The sequence below is a fragment of the Corylus avellana genome, chromosome 1 (genome assembly GCF_965113065.1).
Source record: "Corylus avellana chromosome 1, dhCorAvel1.hap1.2, whole genome shotgun sequence".
NCBI classification, from domain to species: Eukaryota; Viridiplantae; Streptophyta; class Magnoliopsida; order Fagales; family Betulaceae; genus Corylus; species Corylus avellana.
Genome location: NC_142490.1, coordinates 8,154,648 through 8,174,245, shown reverse-complemented (window position 1 = coordinate 8,174,245; position 19,598 = coordinate 8,154,648). Strand labels below are relative to the sequence as shown.

Here is a 19,598-nt window from a genome sequence, read left to right as displayed (position 1 = left end):
TGCTTAAGTATTAGGGGCGACAAAGTCGACCCTAAAGAGGGTACTGCGATCGATCGCACCCAATGTGCGATCGATCGCAGTCACAGAATGTACAAACGTGTTCATTCTGTGACTGCGATCGATCGCACCCAATATGAGATCGATCGCAGTAACAGAATGTTAAAAGAGAGGCAGAATTTAATTTTTATTTTATTTTAATTTTATTTTAATTTTTATTGAATAATGTACAACAACTTTGATAGTGATACAATGAAATGATAGGATCAAGTGACAATCAAAATTGAAACAATTGAAATTAAAGGTTCATTCAAATATCCGGTTGATCATAGTACATTTGTTCAATCGATCATGATAGGATCAAATGATCGATGAAACTTGAAACAATTAAATTGAAGGTTTGATCGAATATCCGATCAATCATAATGAATTAGTTCGATTGATCGTGATAAGATCAAATGATTGAAACAATTGAAATTGAAGGTTTGATCGAATATCCGATCAATCATAATGAATTAGTTCGATTGATCGTGATAAGATCAAATGATTGAAACAATTGAAATTGAAGGTTTGATCAAATATCCGATTGGTCCTACCTAGTGCATTCGATCGATCGATCGTGATAAGATCAAATGATCGAACAAAATTCAAACAAATTAAATGTTCGATCGAACATTGAATTGAAGTCTAAGCATTTTATATTATATTAGTGCATTACTTAAATTGATCGGGATACAATCAATACAACTTGACATGATTGAAGGTTCAATCAAACATTTGATAAAATCAATTCTGATCGATACTATTACATATTAGTCTGATCGATCGTAATGGGATCAAATGTTTGATCAAACATCCGATTGATCATAATGAATTAGTTCGATTGATCGTGATATGATTAAATGATCAATCAAACATCCGATCGATCTTAATAGATTAGTTCGATTGATCGCGATAGGATCAATCGTTCGATCAAACATCTGATCGATAGTAATGAATTAGTTCGATTGATCATAATAGAATCAAATGTCCGATCGATCGTACTGAATTAGTTCGATTGATCGTGATAGGATTAAATGTTCGATCAAACATCCGAGCGATCCTAATGAATTAGTTCCATTGACTGTGGTATGATCAATTGATAGATCAAACTAGATACACTTGAAGGTTCAATCGAACATTCAATTGAAGGTTCAATCCAACATTCAATTGAACTATTAGCTTTTTATATTATCTTAGTGCCTTAGTTATATTGATCTTATATTATCTTTGGATTTTGTATTATTTTATAACTAATTATAAGAGAAATATCAACTTAATGATCTTTATCATAAAAATTTTATGAACCGAAATTTTTAGTTAATATTATAATAGTAAAAACATATTATAAGAGAAAAATTACAAATAAATAAATAAATAAAAATTAAAAAATTGGTAGTATAATTTTTTTTTTTTGGAAAATTATAAATAGATACTAAAGTAGCCTCCCGAACAACCAAATTGTATAAAAATGCCACTTATTTTTAATATTCATATAATACCCCTATTATTTTAACAAATAAACAATAAAATAATTGAAAAAAAAAACGAAATTTTTTTCAAAAAATAAATTACAACTTATTATAATGATATAATAATATATTTACTTAATATAACAAGAGCATATATTTCTAAACAAACACATTGTTCATTCTAATATTAATCACTTAATTTGTGATATATATGATCATATGATATAATAATTCACATAATCTTTAGATCATGTGATCTACCACTTAATATATAGTAATACTAAGTTAGTATATAGTAACTAACAAGTATGTATATTATATATTCATATATATATAATACTCATACAAATATTAAGTAACATAATTTTTTTGTTTGTCAAAATAACCTATAGTTAATTATAGTAAGTTAGTAATTTAATATATGTTAACTTAGTTAATATGTTAGTTTATTAACTAACTAGTTACTAGTTAGTATGTCAATACTAATATATAACACACACATGTATAATAAAATAAGTAATATACATAGAAGTATTAAATTTACTTAATTATATTTACTTAATATATATTAATTAACTAAATAATATGTTAATTTATGAACTAACTAGTTAGTATGTCAACTAATATATACACATAAATATTAAATTATTCATATAACATATACTATTTAATTACTAATATATATATATATATATATATATATATATATATATATATATAAAAGGAATTAATTGAGGAAAGTGGTAGAACGACCCCGTTTTTGTCAAAATTTTTGCCGGGATCCATCGATTATATTTCGCGCTAGATATTTCGCACAAAATTTTTGTTTCCCTCGCTCACCTCCCTCATCACTCTCACTCTAGATATTTCGCACGAAACTTGTGTTTCCCTCGCTCACCTCCCTCATCACTCTCACTATCAATCTCACTCTCACTCTCGATCTCTCTCCCTCAAAAACACCCCCTCTCACTCGATCTCTCTCATGCTGCTCACCTCTCTCTCACTCCGGCGCCCAGTGACCCGCACGGTTGGCCAACCCACCGGCCATCTTCTCCAGTCGAAACCGGCCGGCCATCTCCCTCTCCATCTCCCCGATCGATCGACGTATCCTCTCTCTACGGCGCCTAGATAGTGCTCTCTCTCTCCGGCCGGCGATTATTCCGCCATTACTGTTCCTGCACTAGTGAGTCTCTCTCTGTCTCTGTCTCTGTTTTTCTTTGTCTCTGCTGTCTCTTTAAGTTGTCGATTTGGGAATGTAATAGTCAGATTTTTTATGTATTATGATTTTTAGGAGAATTAGGGATTTTAAATTCAGCAAAATTCTTGATTCAGTTTTGGGGTTTGTTTGAGTTTCTGGGTTAATAAACATTAAACCCATTAAGATATTTCAGTTGCAAAGCAGTCAAGGCACTTGAAAACTTGATTTTTGAAGATTGACAAATTGGGGTTGTGTTGAGCTCTAAATTGAATCATTATATATTTTCCTTTTAAAACCAAATGATGCCTTTGATTTTCCCCTTCATGCTTTGGTATTGCCTTGGATAAAGGGCTTGAGTTGCAGGAAGGGAGTTTGGGTGGAGTAATGCAGGTTTATGCATGATGAACCTATATTGAGTTCACTCTAGAATGAGTTCATATATAGATTATTATATGTATTGTTATAAAAATTACCTTAACTTGAAAGTATTAGTTTGGTTTTCCATTCATTGGCATTATATTAGTTCATATATTGGTTTAAAGGTTCTTTGAATTTCTTACTGGTTACAAAAATGAGTTCGTAGAACTTCAATCTTAGTGATGTTTTGTGTTTCTTTTACATCCCTTCCTATGCTCATACCATACATTCATCATGGTACATACACATTGGAAGAACTAAAAATGGAGGCATTCATGAGAAGTTTGATGCAGAGCCTGTTGGTAATGAGGACAAGATGAGAAAATACCAGTTGACATAGTTGTTCTGTCTCTCCTGTATTTCATTCATAATCAACATATCTTTTATAGTTTCTTATGTTTTTTAGTTTGAAGCACCTTTCTTTCGGCTATTACCTTAATTTTGTTATTTGTTGAAACACATTATATGCTTGTATGGGCATTAAACTTCTGAGAAATTTGCTTCTTTTAACTCTTCACTATAGTTCATATTTTTCCTACAAAAGTAATTAGGGCAGATGTACCTTTAAATTTGCTGATCTGGATCGTCTTGTTTTGTCTCTGGAAGAGAGAATCTTTGTTCTCTGATTAGTTTCCACTCCATGATTTATTGGTTTGATTACAGTAATTAGAATTGTTATAGACTAATATGATCGGCTTGGAGTGTTTGTCTTGGACTGGTGGAATCGTTTGAAATCTGGGTTTTCCTTATTCAGTCTCAATAAGTGAGATTCTATCTTCTTTTCGTTTGTTGATCTTTTTCTTTTTTTTTGTTCTTTTTTTCTTTTGCGTTGCCAAATGGCTCAAATTGTTCTTTTTGGAGTAATTCGACTCAGCAAGTATGTCCTGTTGCAACTCCATCAGGACTTATGGCATTCATAATATTGATGAATGAAGACCGAATGTTTTTTTTATTGACTTTTATGTTAATTGGGGCTGTCAAGTCCCCAACTTCATTTATAATGATTTTACTCCAGAAACTTGGTTAATGACTAGAAGCAATAATGTTGATCAAGTTTCTCTGCATTCTGCTATTTGCTAGATAGATTAGTTTCTTTATTGCTATCTGATTTATTCAATTCTGTTCCACATGAAGATGAACCTGGTAAGCAGGTTAGGAGCGCTGTTGGAATTAAAAACATCTGCAAGTCTCATGTAGCTTTCAAGGTATTACTATACTTATGTCAGTTGTTTCCTAATTGTCTTGTTCTTTTTTTGTAGATACTTGGCTGTATGTTTGGCCTTTATATGGAAAAATAAGGCCCAAGGGGTTGATTTCTCTAATATCTTCTACTAATTTGATGAGATTTGGATATAAAAATTTTCAAAAGATTTTTTCCTATAATTGTTGTGAAAGCTTTGCTGTTAGCAAGGCTTTGACTCTGAGATAGAGAAAAGGAAAGAAAATGTCATTACTGCACCCCCTTTTTCCTGTTTATTATTGTCCTTCTGTTATTGTTTAGACATATCTTGTTGGAATTTCTACTTACTACTACTAGGGCCATCTAACGGATGACATCTTGGTTGATTTAGTTCCAAACAACTGCACCAAAGAGTTGTTATATGCGTCCTCCAGGCGGTATACTTTCTCCTGGTGAAAGTATAATTGCAACTGGTAATTCATCCTTCTTGATCTTCTCTTGCTTCCCTTCTTTCTCCCAGCATTTGGTACTTTCTCACTGCATTTATTTATGTAAAAGATGCTGTATTTGTTTAAATTAAGTTCCTCTTCTGAACTTTTTAATTGGCTGACAGTTTTCAAGTTTGTTGAGCCTCCAGAGAGCAATGAGAAACCAATCAATCACAGGAGCAAGGTTAAGTTCAAAATCATGAGCTTAAAGGTCAAAGGGGAAATGGACTATGTACCAGAACTGGTAAATCATGCAGGCTCTTCAGTTGAAATTTACTGTTGGTTTTAATTTACTGTCAACTTCTTATCTCCGCTTGATATGTGAACTCATGCAGAATATCTTGATCATTTTTTTTTCCTTGTGTTAACTTTATAATATTTATCAGTCTAATTGCTGTATCAGTGGCACTAATTACCCTGGAAGTTGCAACTCACTTTATGCTTGTTGAGTTTATCGAATCAAAATTTCCTGAAATTGACGTTTCATAGAAACCAAATAAGTGTGTGATGATAAAAAGAAATGTAAGGTTTTTGAAATTTTGATTAAAAAGGAGCAATGGCTTAAATAGGAATCTCTTTTGAGACTCAGGTGGATTTCATATGTTGGCAATGAGCTAATTTAGGAGCTTCATGGGCATGTCTTTGAAGTCTTTTTACCTTGTACTCAGTAATCTTGTGGATCTCTGATATTCTAAATGCATCACTAAAAATCTTATCCCTAGTACAGATTTCTGTATTAGCTAAGCATGTATATCTGTACATTTACACCAACACACTTGGACCATTCCACTGAATTGCGATCGATCTCACTCCAAGTGCGATCGATCTCCAAATTTTGAAAACCTACTGATGCTGCGATCGATCGCACTTGGAGTGCGATCGATCGCAGCATCAGTAGGTTTTCGAAAAATTGCGATCGATCGCACTTGGAGTGCGATCGATCGCAGCATCAGTAGGTTTTCGGAAAATTGCGATCGATCTCACTCCAAGTGCGATCGATCTCCAAATTTTGAAAACCTACTGATGATGCGATCGATCGCAGTTTATTTTTTATTTTTTTTTTTAAGGACCATTAGGGTCGACAATTGTCGACCCTAATGGTCAACTAATCAGCGTCCACTTCAAAGTGGACGCTGATAGTCAATTTTTTTTTAATATTTTTGGACCATTAGCGTCCACAACTGTGGACGCTAATGGTCAACTATTAGCGTCGACTAATTCTTTTGTGTACATCATCTTTAGAGTCAAACACATGTATCTTTTAGGGTCGATAAAGTGGACGCTAAAAGTCATCATTAGGGTGGACTCTAAGTGGACGCTGATAGTTAGTTTTTTTTTTTTAATTTTTTAGGACCATTAGCGTCCACAAAAGTGGACGCTAATGGTTTAACTATCAGCGTCCACTTTTATTTGGACGCTAATAGTTATTATTATTATTTTTTTAAAAGGGATATTAGGGTCCATAAAGTCGACGCTAATGGTTAACTAAAAGTGGACGCTATTGCTTGACTATTAGGGTCGACTTTCGCTTCCGTTTACATCATCTTTAGGGTCCAAACATTGCGACTTTTAGGGGCGATAAAGTGGACGCTAAAAGTGATCATTAGGGTCGACTTTTAAGTGGACCCTGATGATCAGACATTTGATCATTAGGGTCGGACTATTAGGGTCGACACTTTTAGGGTCGAAAAGTGGACGCTGTTGCCAACAGCGTCCACTTTAGGGTCTTTAGGGGCGACTTTAAGTCGCCCCTAAAGAGCTAATTTCTTGTAGTGTGTATGGATGCATGTATGAGTGGATGCCTGCATGAATGGATGCATGATCGGATGTATGTATGTATGTATGTATGCTTGCATGGCTTAATATGCCTTGAAAGTAAAGAGCGAATAATCATAGAAAAAGTAAAGAGTAGCAATTAATATGCCATGCATCCATTTTTGATCTTGGGGAGCCGAGTTTGGGCGTTTAATCCAAGTGGGTCAAAGGCGATACAACGGGCCCAAGGTCTCTTGAGGACGGGATATACCCCTATCAACCCAAGCGCAATGTTGGCCTTTTTCCTTTCCGTCGTGCAATGCGAACGGAGACGTTTTTGTGTAATCTTAGGTTGATTAGTGGTGGCAAATATTAAGTAATCTTGATATGATTGGAACATTGGCATATTGTTATATTAACTGAGTATGATTAGTGGTGGATATCAAAGCCCTACTTTTACATTTATCTTTATTTCTTTTTATAATATCAATTTCGTGACAATTTTGGTATTTTAATTTAGAAAAACAATTCTAAACAAAATCAACAATCATCGTTGGAATGATCTCGTACTTGCACCATATACTATTGTTTTGATCTTGTGCACTTGCGAGTTAAAACGTACCAAAAATTCGCCTATTAATTTAGGTGGGTATTTGGCACAATAGGAGTCCCTATATAAGAACCAAACGTGAGATTTGGTGGAACTTCTAGAGAGGAAGGGGGCGATAAGGTGTAAATAGGTATTCAAGAAAAAGAAGTAGTATCAGAAAAAAGGGGGGGGGGGGGGGGGGTTGTTCAAGGCTCGCCTAGTAGCAACGGGTTATTCACAGCAGAAAGGGGTTGATTGTGAGGAAATATTTTTCCCAGTGGTCAGACATACTGCCATCAGAGTAGTATTGGCGTTGGTAACTCATTATGACATGGCATTGGAGGAAATGGATGTGGAAACAGATTTTCTCCATGGTGATTTGGATGAGCAAATTTACATGAAGCAACCAGAAGGGTTTAGTAAACCTAGGCATGGTCTGTAAATTGAAGAAGTCACTTTATGGGCTGAAGTAGTCTCCAAGGCAGTGATATAAGCGGTTTGATTCCTACATAATCAGAATTGGCTACAGGAGATGTGAATATGACTGTTGTGTGTATGTGAGGAACCTTGATGATGACTCATTTATTTTTCTGTTACTGTATGTGGATGATATGCTTATTCCAACAAAGAGTATAGTGGAGGTCAACAAACTAAAAGTTTTGTTAAGTAGATAATTTGACATGAAAGATTTGGGTGCAGCCAAGAAGATTATTGGGATAGAGATTCGTAGGGACAAAGATGCCAAGAGATTGTGGCTATCTCAAGCCGGCTACGTGAATAAGGTACTAGCGAGGTTTAGCATGAAGAATGCAAAACCAGTGAGTACACCTTTGGCGAATCACTTCTGTTTGTCTACTTCACAGTGTCCAAAGATAGTTAAAGAAACTGAAAACATGTCTAAGGTCTCATATGCTAGTGCAGAGGGGTGTCTGATATATGTTATGGTATGTACCATGCCAAATTTGGCTCATGGAATCAGTGTGGTGAGCAAGTATATGGCAAATTCAGAGAGACAACGCTGGGATGCAGTCAAATGGATTTTCAGATACTTGAAAGGTACTACAGACTATGACATCAACTTTTTCAGATAGAAGAGTGATTTGTCAATTGTGGGATATGTGAATGTAGATTATGTAAGGATTTGGATGACATGAGGTCGACCATGGGTTATGTGTTCACTCTTGTAGAATGACCCATATGTTGGAAATCTATGATCTAGTCCACGGTTGCGATGTCCACGACTGAGGCAGAGTACATGGAGGCGGCTGAGGCTACAGAGGAAGCTTTATGACTCATAGAGTTAGTCAAGGAATTGGGTATTCAGCAAGGTAGAGTTCTGTTGCATTGTGACAGGTAGAGCGCCATTTACTTGGCAAAAAACTAGGTGTATCATGCGAGAACCAAGCACATTGATGTGAGGTTTCACAAGATCAGGGAATTAGTTGCTACAGGTGAATTGTTACTTGAAAAGATTCACACTTTTGAGAATGCAGCGGACATGTTGACGAAGCTTGTTACTGCAGATAAGTTCAAGCATTACTTGGACTTGACAAATGTCTTCAGGTGCTAGAGAGAAGAAGAGTGGCAGCAGCATCCCCAAACTTATCAGTTCAAGGTGAACCTAAATGATTATCTTCGAAGAGGTGAATACTCGCCAAGATGGAGATTGTTGGAACTAAGGGCTCATATTCTTTCATGCATAGAGAGTAATATTAGAACACCAGTGTTGGCCGAGTATACAGAGCGGAGTGAACGAAGTGAAGCGGCATTCATGGAGCGGGATGGTACGGGGTATTTTGGAAATTTCTAAGATACGCCTGTACAATTAGGGTTTTCCTATATATATGTTATGTTGTAATCCTGAACCATTAATAGTAAAATACAGCCGCATTCTTTGCGGACGTAGGTACATTGCCAAACCACGTAAATATGTGTCTTGACTCTCTCTTAATCTTTCTTTTTTTCGATTCCATATTATTCATTATTGTTGTGTAAGGTAACAACATAATTAAACATCTTATACCAAAGTGATTGAAATCTTCAGCGATTTTTTTCAGTTCCACATGTTTTTTTTCTTCTAATTTTGTCAGGTTCTTTTGAGGGATATAGTCAGGATTATTTTTGAGGAATTAGATTCCAAGTGGCTGAAGAACATGTGGGACGAGGATGGAAGCACTCGCTATGAGATGATCAAAATCGTACATTTAGTTTACTTTCTTAAGACTAGACCTTGAGATTTAATGTTTTTATGACTCATAGATTTGTTTTTGTAATATTTATGTTATACATTGATGATTGTGGTTTAATTGTAACATTTGGAGATTTTATTATGTGTTATGATGCCAGACTTTAAATAATTGTGAGTTAATTACTAACAATCTATATGTAAAAGTAAAAAGTCTTCCACTACAGGCTCTCTTCGAGTAGTGTGATATCTCTGAATTTTATTTGTTGAGAAATGAGACTAGAAAGTGAACCATAAAATTAATTAATTTTATTGTGGCATTACAATTCACGATTAACATTAGGACGTCAAGGTGATGGTTCCGGTGACGATTTCACAACTTCACCTAAAAAGACAAACTTTTTTACACCAAAACACTGGGGTGTTGAAAAGTTTTTCAAATCTAATTTTGATGACCAAATAGTGCCTATTTCTCATACCAAACAATTGTATAAAACTTAATAATGTAGTAATAAAAATCAATACTTAAATTAACACTTGTAAAAAAAAAAGTATTTGCTTATTTTTATTGTCATATTATTTCAATTATACTGTAAGTATATACAGTCTACTAAATAAGCCTATTTATTAATTTATGTTTTTTTTTTGACTCCACTGTCCCAAATATCAATTTGTCGGGACAGTGAATTTGTTACGGTTTTCTCAAATGTGGAACAATTCAAAGGAAAGAGATTAAAATTTAAGAGGTTTGGTGGACTTCCAACTACTTTCCAAAATCACTTTCACCATCTTGAGAAAGTAAAATGTCAACCTAGATCTGACACAACTTTTCTTCTACTCTCCCTTCCCACTCTTCAGAAGACAATAATTATGGCTATAAAAATGAAAAACAATCTTCCCCCACCACCATCAGACAGAAAAGCTTGCAGCACCCTTCACCATTGCGGATAGTATTTAATATTTATTGTTATCTCTTCTAGCAATTGGCTTTGCAGGTGCAGCCTTTGCTAGCTACTCCACGTACTATTCTTAAGAGTATTATTAAATTTAATTATCTATTTTTATAAATTTAATGGCAGTAGATTCATGTAAATTGCACAAAAAAAATTAATAATAGATTTACTTATTTACTATGCGAAAATAATTGAGAGAATGATATTTATCATTTTCCTTTATTAAACCAGTTTTGTTATTCAACAATATAAAAGTTAAAGTGAAAAACTATTTAATAAACAATTCCACGACTATGTAATTAAAATGACATTACAGTAAATTTAAATTTTGAATAAGTAAAGGTTTCTACAAAGAAACATTGGGAGTTAATTTTTATTATTATATCATCACAATCTTATAAAAACAGTGTTAAAGTCTATAAAATAACATATATAAAAGTAGTACAGTAATTTAGGTGGCAGCTGTGAACCCTAGTCATGGTCCGGGCAGTCCTCCAAAAACAATCTTCCATCACCATCAGACAGAAAAGCTGGCAGCACCCTTCACTGTTGCGGATAGTAGTTATTGTTTTACCTTTCCCTTAGCCAACGGCCTTTGCAGGTGAAAACTTTTCTAGCTACCTCTATGAATCGACATAAAGTTTTATTTTTTAATTTTTTTTTTCTTCTGTTCGACATAAAATTTTATTAAACCAGCTTTCATATTTAGAGCTAGTTTAGAATTGTATTTAAGGAATAAAATTTTTAAGTGAGTTTTTGAGTAAAAGTTTTATTTTTAAGTTTTTGTCTTAATTATTTTTTTAACAATTTTTAGGCTTTTTAAACCCCTAAAAGTTCTTTTAACTTTTTTACCAAACGAGTACTTTTTTCTTCTTACAAACATTTTTAGGCTTATCAAACACAATCTCAATAAGTCCTTAGAATAGTCAAAATAGTTACTTAAATTTTTTTTTTTTTTTTTTTTGTGGAAAAGAGTGAAAGAAAAAAGGGAGAGAGAGAAAAATAAAATTAAAAAAAATTGTAGAGCAATAAATAGCAAATAGGCAACTATCACACTATAAGAAAAAAAATGTTAAAATAGCTTTTCTGTTACAGCATTTTCAGCAGAAATTGTCATTTTAACTATTGAAAATATAATTTTTTTTTTGTTTAAAAAAAATTTAGCTATTACTTTTTTACTATACACTCCAACAAAATATCTATTTTAACTCTCTACTCTAATTAAATATTATTTTATTATGAGGGAGAAATAGAGAAAGAGAGAGAAAAGATTAAAAAAATAGAGAGAAAGAGAAAATATAATAGAAGATTATTTAAAAATTGTTACGGTATAAAAGTTTACTGTAGCAAATTGTTGAAAATTTTTCATTTTAAAAGGTCTGCTTGGGCATGAAAATAGCACATAGTAGCTAAATTTAACTTAAAATATCTATTTGAAAGCCCTGCTCAAGATGCTCATCACAACAAATTGTTCATAATAGTCAAATTTATCTATTATAAGTCATTTGTCTATTTTGCTGAAGATGCTTTAAAAGTGACGTTGAAATGTTCAGTTAAACGACATGATAGTAAAATTTAGTATTTGAATCAGCAAGAACTTGTACAAAGAAATATCAAGAATTAATTTTAATTATTACATCATTCCAATCGTATGACAACGGGGATAAAAATCTACAAAGCAAGATTTATAAAAGTAATTCAGTAATTTATGTGGCATCTGTTAACCCTACTCATGGAGGTAAATTTATCACTTCAAGTTCCTTTCGGTTGGGCAATAATTTTGTTTGGCAGTGGCCTCTCAGCAGCATTAGTTAATAATAAGAACAGTAGAAGCGCCACCCACACCTTTCTTTTATTTTTTGTTTCTTTTTAAAAAACTGAACAAAGCAACTGACAGTCTCTCAAGTCTCATCTATCTTTCATTTATTTTATTTTTAAATTAATTACATGAATTCTATAAATTTAATAATTGGTTTTAAAAAAATATAAATAGAAATGAATAAGAAATAAAGAAATAACATTTCTCATAATTAATATATACATTACTAAGAGATGGTGTTTTTTTTTTTTTCTTCATTTAAAAAGTTGATTAAAAAAAAAAAAAAAGCCTCTGTAAAGAGCAGGTGAGCAACTCCAAGTCACCTACCCAATGCTTTATATTTTCTCCTTTCAACTTCGTTAATTCTATTATACGAGATTTATTAATTTAGAAAATATTATAAATTCTTGTGAAGGTGACATATTATTTGAGAATTAAAGTTTTAAAAAATATATATATATAAGGTGTAGCATTTCTTTATCATTAATTGTGACGATCGGGTTCAAGAATGACCAATCTAGTCTTGATGTTTTTTATTTATTTATTTTTTGAGAGGTGCTCTTCATGTATTATTTTTATACGCTTGTTACGAAATCACGTGAGTGACCCCGATTCGATTATAAAGTTTTAGGGGTATACTGATTATTTCAACTTTTTTATCATTAACTTTTTTAACTTCTGAGATGGTAGACTACATCAAATTAAAAGTTCGATGAGTAAAATTGAGAGTTTTTAAAATTTGAGAGAGCTTCTCAAAACTTATGATAATTCAAGAATCGTATATGAAATTTTCTCAATTAATTTTTTATTTTTTATTTTTATTTTTGGCTGATATGTCATATGTGCATTTGGCTGCGTTTTGATGACGACAGCCTTTGAGTCTCTGTTGACCCAGTCAAGAACATGCGATTCACAATATGAAGTTTAGGTTAATGGGGAGCAGATTAACGGTTGAGGTTGTAGAAGGCATGTGACCGACATAAATGGGGTGGGGTTGTTTTTTACCAACTTCAAAAGACCAACTACCTTTTTTTCAAGTTAAAAAAGGACGAAAGTGAAAAGTTAATACAAAAGAAATGTCTTGCAAGTCTGTTTGAGATTAATGAGTCGTTAGGAAGTTACTTTTAATACTTAAAAATTTGATATATTTAGTAAAAAAATTTAAAAGCATTTTTTTTTCTTTTACTTTTTCACTATAAAAATAATGCATTTGCAAAAAAGCTAAAAAATGAATTTTTTTCTAAAAACTTTTTTTTTTTTTTTTACTTTAAAAATTATATTTTTTAACGCAATCACAAACATGCTCTTAAGGACCGATAAACCACGTGTTTTGTACCATTATATTCGCAAATACACAATAAGTTTTCGAGTAATGCTACATTTTACATTTATTTAATTATTACATTTTTTAAATCAATTGACCTAAAATGTTTTAAGTAGTTTCTTACATCAATTATTTTAAAAAATAAATAAAAAGTCTTAATCAGTTAAGTTACGTCATATCAATTAATGAAAAACAAATGTAAAGAGTAAGATTAGTTTTAGTCATGAATTAAATAAACAAGTAGATTGATTGAACAAATATTAATTCAAAATTCTGCAAGGCATGCATGCATGGGCACTAATTTTTATTTTTATTTTTTTAAAAAAAATTAAGTTGGATGATATTCTGGACTATTCTAAAAAAAAAAAAAAAAAAAAAAAAAAAAAGGAACTATTTATGAGCTGTATAGATTGAATGAGCCCAACTACTCGTGCAACAACTGGATCCATTCACATGCACAGCAAACAACATAAGAAAGAAGTTAAAGAACAAATAGTCCCGCAAATAGCTCCTCCCTGCAGACTCTCAAATAGGCACAAGTTTGACTTCATGCCAACTGCCAAGGGGAACCAAAGCCATCTCCTAATAATTATCCGCAGACAATAGAATAAATATGATCATATTTTAAAAATTACATCATTTTCTAAAGATAAAGAGAATATGTTATGACGAGAGTAGAGTTTTTTTTATATACAAGAGAAACTAACAGGAACAGATTTTAGGTTTTAAGGAAACTTAGACCTTAAATTTTAAGGAAATTTGAATCTTTTAAATTTTGAAGAAACTTAAAACATTTTTCAAACATAAGGTTTGAAATTAATTCTTTGATTTTTCTTTATTGATTGAACGTCCTTAAATAACAATACAATGGAAGGATAAAAATACAAACAAAACAACTAACTAATGTATAGCAATTGAAACTAGTTAAGTCTCCTTAATTAATTGAACTACTATTACTTAAGATATTAAACTACTTTACTTAGAATAGGATCATCTCCAGCTTATTTGAACTGGAGAGTATCAAGTTAGTTATATTTGAAAAGTATTTTTGTCTTTTCACTTTTTGATGGAACAAAAATACCCTCAAATATAATTAACTGAATATTTTTCAAAATAGAGATGTGACGCAAAGCCACAAAGAAGTCTCGGCCTAGTTTTGTTCAAAGCCTGTCACAATTGGGATGGATGTAACGTTAACGTATAGTCATAGAGAATTCTTTGTCCAGTCATGTGAAAAGCTAGTTCAAAGCCTGTTGTGACACGACTTGTAAAAATGCTACCAAATGTCAGAGAGTTACCAATGAAACCCTAGATGCGTGAAACCCTAGATGCGTGTCACAATGCAATAGGACCCGTCGTGACACAAAGACAAAATCCTATGCGAATAAAAAATCAGATCTTGGCTCATCTTTTTCCCATAGCTTTCAAGCCAGCTTTGAACGTTTTTTGGTGAGGAAGATTGTTGAATCCTTGTTCCTAGAAACTTTGTAGGTGTGTGCCTTCTTCATCCAAGTGAAGATTTCTAAAAGCTTGAAGCTTTCACTATTTGAGGATTTTTGTTCTTGAGTTTTTTAAACCACATCATACATATCCATTGTCCATCGAAGAGCCTACCAAAAGAGTCGATAAGGAAATGCATTTTAAGATTAGCTACTTTATCAAATTCAAGCTCACACGTGTTCCCAAGAGGTTTTTGGGAACTCAAGATGCAATCAAGATTAACATTAGATGAGTTAGAGAAATCAAATTTGCACACAACAAGATCATTTTTTAGAGATTTCACTTTAATTACAAGCATCGAGTTCTTATATCTCAAGGAATCATTAACAACATTTAAATCATGCAATTTACCACAAAAGACTCCTCAACCACAACCTCATCCAACTTCACACGAAGTTGATTATAGGCTTCTTGATGATTAATCCCTCAACTAACTCACTTTGTGATTGTTCAACAAGCTTCTTTTCTAGTGAGTTAACTTTCTCGTTCAACTCAGAATTCTCAAAGGTTAAGGAACCAATAAAAAACAGTTGTTTTAAGTTATTATCAAACACATTAAGAGATCAAGAAGAACTATAACAAAAAGGGGTTAAGAACCAGGTTCATGACATGAGTTAAAAACAAGCTCTGATACTAATTGAAAAAACCCAATAACCATGTTAATTTTTTACCCCAAAAATAACAAACCAACCAATAATTATCACATATTAAAATTATTGAACAATAAAGCAGATAAATATCACAATCACAAAATGAATCACAAATCGACATAAGGATTTTGTTGACGAAGTGAAAACCCTTTAAACACCTCAAAGGTAAAACCACTATTAGGCAATTAAATCCATGAAATCACTATAACAAGAAAATACAGATTATAAACACAATAAATACTTATAACCCCTTATAGATCATCGAATTTATAAGACAACAAACTTCTTACTTGCCTCTGAGCTTGCTAATTTTCTTATAGTGCATTTTTTTACTCACCTATTGATAGACTTTTTGTAATTGAAGAATACACAATAACATCCAAAGCTTGGGTGAAAGCAATGGGAAGAATCAAAGGTGAGAGTGAAAGCTTCTATAGCTCTCAACTAAAACCCTCTTGGCTCATAATTGGGAAGCAAGGACTATCTAGAGGTTGTCCCCTTTCAATTTCATACTTAAAGGTCCAAATGAGGCATCATATTCTATTTATAGGCAGGGAAAAGGTAATGCATGTTGAAAATTGCGATTTAGACTTCTGCAAAGTTCTGAAGTTGTTCTTTTAGTCTGTCAATTTTTTTTTTTTCTTCAAGCCTTCAACAATTCAGATTAATTGCTTTTTGACAATTTCATTTTTCCTAAATATTTGTAAGTATATAATCAAACTTTAATATTGATTAAGCTTTTATATTTAGATTGCTCAATTAAATTAATTATATATATATATAGTTTTTGTTACATGTTTTAATTGTATGAAATATATAATTATACTTACATAAGAATATAGAGAACAATAATAATTTCATTGAGCTCCAATGAAATTCAAAATAAGTTCGTGTCGAGATAAATTCAAATCTGACAAAATAAATTGTATATTACATTTATATGTTTAAATAATAATTAAATTTTGTTGAATTATTTATTTATTTCGATTAGTAATTAACTTTTGTTTTAAATCCATTCATATATATATATATATATATATATATTGACGCAATCCTATCTATATTCCTGAAGTTTATCTTCAGCCGACTGATCGAGAGTAGTAGAACAAAAAAAAAAAAATATAAGATCTTAAGGCAGATTTAGAACAGAGACAGAATAATGCATAGATTTTGATGGTAGAACTTCATATGACACATTACGTACACATCCTCTATCAAATCCTCAGATTTTGATTATACATTAACCAACATGCATATTCATATATTCAACTACTTTCCAACTTCATACATGCAAACGTGGACCCATTAAAAGAAAGAATAAACTACAAATTTAAAAAAAAAGAAAAAAAGAAAAAAAAAAAGAGAAGCTCCTTCTACTTTATACTGCAGACCCTTCAACGTAGCAAGATGAGGCACATCAAAATGTCAGCACCATGGAACCTGCAAGCCATCCCAATCCAAAAGCTCTTCCCCGACCATTAAACCACTCATCGGATCCCCAACAAATTCGTTTCCAGCCAACAATTCCGCGAGCAAACCCGGAACCACCTGAACCGATCCCTCCCCTAAATTATTTCCGTACATATGATTTCCCATGAAGAACGTGTTTTGATCACCACCTTTATCCGAGCCATCACTCCTGGCGGCTGCGGCGGGGGGTTCGCTCGGGGCGCGGCTGTTGACGGAAACACAGGAGCTCTTGAGTGGTGATCGGTTGTCTGGCAAGTTGAGCTTTGCAGAAGGCCCGGAAAGCTTTCGAGCCGCGTCGTCATAAGCAAGTGCAGCTTCGGTGGAGGTGTTGAAAGTTCCCAGCCAGAGACGAGCGCCGCGGTTCGGCTCCCGGATTTCCGCCACCCATTTGCCCCACGTTCTTTGCCTCACTCCTCTGTAGGTACACAGCCCATTCTCCGGCCCTCCTTTCCCTTTCATGCACCCTTTTCTTGACCCTCCCGTTGATCTTTTCCTGCCCACTCTCTTCGCTTCTCTCTCCATTTTTAAACTTCAACGCGCGCTCTCTCTCTCTCTCTCGCTCGCTCGCTATGCCATTGTTGTGAAGAGGAAGGCTAGCAAGGAAGATATAGTGCAATAAGCAAGGCCCGAGAGAAGAGAATCGGACGGTTGACACGTTTAAAGTGACAGTTTGGTTTTAATCGTATGATTGAAACGTGTTGATGAGCACGGACACTTGTCTTGATTGATGGAAAGTCCTTCAGTTTCGTTTCAAGTTGGGCACGTGTGTGTAATTTTTAGGGGCTGGGTGTCAATTAGTGACGACCGAGACTCCGAGAGGCGGCCAAACGGCCGGTGTTGATAGTGGCAGAGTTAGGATTTTGAATAAGGAGTCAAGATTATTTTTTGGGTTAAATACCAAATACCCTATGGGGTTTGGTAACTTTATTTTTATCTTATTGGGGTTTTATTTTTATCACAGGACCTCCTTGAGATTTTGATAAAGGACCAAGTTAGTCCATCTGTTAGTTGACCGTTAGGACTGACATGTGGACCAATCAGATGTTGACACGTGGCACCTATTTAATTTTCTTAAAATTAAAAAAAAAATGTATATTTAAAAAAAAAAAAAAAAAAAAATTAAATATGTGCCACGTGCCAACATCTGATTAGTTCACGTGTCAGTCCTAACTGTCAACTAACGGATGGACTAATTTGATCCTTTATCAAAACCCCAGGGGAGTCCTGTGATAAAAATGAAACCCTAGGGGGATAAAAATAAAGTTACAAAACCCCAAGGAGTATTTAGTATTTAACCCTTATTTTTTTTATGAATGAAAAAATTAATTAAAAATATTAAATAATATAATTAATAAAATAAATAATCAATTCAACAAATTTTAATTATTGTTTAAAACATATAAATGTAATTTAGAATTTATTTTGTGATGCCTAATGTTAATTTATTCAATTGTGTCAAATTTTCATATTTTGAAATCGCTGTATAAAGCAATTGTTTTGAATATATCATTCTAAATATACGTGATTAGACAATCGTTCATCCACTTACCTCCCATTCAGTTATGTAAACAAATTTTAATAATATTCACTATTAAAAAAGCTCTTTTAATAGTAGTTGTAACTACAATTATATATTTCATACAATTAAAATATATAACAAAATAAACAGTTAATTTGCAATTTCTTGATTTAGAGGTTCACAGAATCATATAATCGCAAGAGAAATACTACACTTCTCAAATTTTTTGCCTAAAAGTTAGTTTTCAAATGATGTGTCACCATCCCATAAGTCAGTGACACACTTTTCAAAATAATAAATCTCATAAAATTGTGACACATCATTTGAGAATTAACTTTTGAAGAGAAAATTTGAGATGTGTAGCACTCCTCCAATCACAATTCGACTCAATGGTTTAAATATATACTTTGAATTTTTATTTGGGTCAGCAGCTTAGATTAAACGAAATGAGGGTCTCAACCAAATCAATTTATCAAGTAAAAATCCACTTAAAAAAAAGTCATAAAGTCGTTAGTTTTACAATATAAATGGCCTGTCGATAGTGCCCAAAGGAATTGTTTTTTTCTTTGAAGAAAAAAAAAAAAAAAATTGCCCACTGATTTTAAGTTATGAATTAGAAAAAAAAAAAAAAAATCTGCCCACATGCGTTTTTTGTTTTCTCTTTCTAGTTGCCCACTATCTTGTTAAAAATAAAACAACACAACATGGAGCATTTGTAAAATTAAACCAAATGAGCGCTAGCAGCCTGGGAGCCGCATGTCAACTAACAACAAACGGGGCGTTTTAATTAAAAATAAAGGGTTGTCTTCTTCAACATTTCGTCTAACCTAAAAACGAAGAAAGTTGAAAATTGTGACTGAAAAAAATAGCTTTCGACGCTGCGTGAGTGTTTATGGTTTGCCCCAAATATTGTCTGATGTGTGAGTGGCTGAAGGTAACTTTTATTGCCCTTGACTCAGGATGGGCATTTAGGGTTATGGGGGATTTTCTACCGAGGATGAGCAAAAAATTTTAGGGTTAAGGGAGGCATTTGACCCCTCTCA

At 32.9% G+C, this 19,598-nt stretch overlaps 1 long non-coding RNA gene and 1 pseudogene across 1 annotated transcript; one reads left to right on the top strand and one right to left on the bottom strand.

Moving 5' to 3' along the window:
- The first annotated feature begins 4,252 nt into the window (after positions 1–4,252).
- On the top strand, positions 4,253–5,060 carry LOC132183094 (uncharacterized). The gene is made up of 3 exons (XR_009440348.2): positions 4,253–4,328; positions 4,695–4,776; positions 4,917–5,060. It is a non-coding gene; the product is annotated as an uncharacterized LOC132183094 (long non-coding RNA).
- An 11,642-nt stretch (positions 5,061–16,702) lies between these two features.
- On the bottom strand, positions 16,703–17,674 carry LOC132172626 (dehydration-responsive element-binding protein 2A pseudogene; annotated as a pseudogene).
- Positions 17,675–19,598: the final 1,924 nt, after the last annotated feature.